Raw genomic sequence first — 1569 nt, forward strand, 5'->3', positions numbered from 1 at the left:
TGGTGGAAGAGCAACCTCTTCAGCATCTTAAAGACTACTTCACACCCAACACATACACCTTAACACCTTGTATTCGGTTATTGGATGTCAAGGCGACTTAATTTGAGATTAAGACTTCCATCATCTCAATGCTTCCCAAATTTTATGGGAATTTGACTGAAGATCCTTACAAGCACCTTGATGAATTTCTCAAAATTTATTCCACTATCCATATACCCAATTTTAGCGATGTTTCCCTCCAATTGAGGTTATTCCTATTCATTCTGATGGACAAAGCCAAATATTGGTTGAGTTCCTTAGAGCCAAACTCAATGACCAACTGGGCCACCATGCAACATGAGTTCTTGAAAAAGTTCTTTCCAAATAGGAATACTAAGCAGTTGAGGAAAGCCATCACTAGTTTCTCACAATTGGATGGGGAACAATTTTTCGAGACTTGGGAGCGCTTTAAAGACCTTTTGCACAAATGCCCTCACCACCAAGCCTTTAGATGGCAGTTAGTTTAGACCTTCTATGAAGGGTTAGTTGAGCGAGATAGGTCCATGGTAGATGCATCTTGTGGAGGTACTTTCATCATAAAACACAAGAATGAGGTTTGGGCTCTCTTTGAGAACCTTGCCAAGAAGATCATCCCAACCTTCCTCTTCCCCTCATAAGGAAGTTTATGAGTTGGCTGCTGGCCATGACCTTGCGCCCACACTACACTCCATAATGAAAATGTTATATTGATTTTTATACTTAGGGCAACAACCTTAACATGTGGCGTGTGGACATATGTGAGTCATTTGCTCTAATCCTTCACACACATGTTATAAATGCCCTTATGTGTCTCCCCCACTTATGCTTGTGCATGAGGAAGTTAAGGTCACCTATAATTGGTATGAAATTCTGACTAATGATCTTTACTCGAATAAGTACAATCCTGGGTGGAGTAAGCATCCTAACTTCTCCTAAAGCCAAGAAGCTTTGGGTTTCCAAGCTCAAAGACATCAGTAATCACCCACAGATCCACCTCCTCACCCATACCAAAATTCTCAAAATCCTTCTATGTCTGCCCCTAGATCTTCAGTTTATCAGTAACCATTTCCTCCTCAACCCCCAACATAATAGATCTTTTATGAGATGATGCTAAAAGCCCTTAAGGGCATTGAGGCTAATTGCCAAGTTGATCAACAACTACTGCACTCTAACTTCTAGTCCATTACTAAGCTAGAAGCTACTATGGGCCAACTAGCTACCTCCTAGAGTAGGAGAGATGAGGGTAAGTTGCCATGTTAGCCTCTAGCAAACCCTAAGGGCCAATATGAGGTATAATGCAAGCTGGTTGCTGGACCTTCATCATATCATGGGCTAGCCTAGGCGGTAACCATTCTTTAGAGTGGTAGAAAGATAAGTAATAGGGTTGGTGAGAAGTTAGACCATGAAAAGGGTAGGAAGAAGATGAGGGAAGAACCCAATGATGAACTATGTAATCGTTCTTCTCCTATTTCGGTAGTGATACTGAGGTACCTACCCTCTCCAATGATGGAGCAATTCACCATTATGTCCATGCAGTGCCATTCCCTATAG

The 1569-nt window shown here is 41.7% G+C and overlaps 1 non-coding gene across 1 annotated transcript; it reads right to left on the reverse strand.

Moving 5' to 3' along the window:
• Nucleotides 1-378: 378 nt before the first annotated feature.
• On the reverse strand, nucleotides 379-484 carry LOC131158995 (small nucleolar RNA R71). The gene has a single exon (XR_009137610.1). It is a non-coding gene; the product is annotated as a small nucleolar RNA R71 (small nucleolar RNA).
• Nucleotides 485-1569: the final 1085 nt, after the last annotated feature.

This window comes from Malania oleifera, chromosome 6 (genome assembly GCF_029873635.1).
Source record: "Malania oleifera isolate guangnan ecotype guangnan chromosome 6, ASM2987363v1, whole genome shotgun sequence".
In the NCBI taxonomy this organism is placed as follows: domain Eukaryota; kingdom Viridiplantae; phylum Streptophyta; class Magnoliopsida; order Santalales; family Ximeniaceae; genus Malania; species Malania oleifera.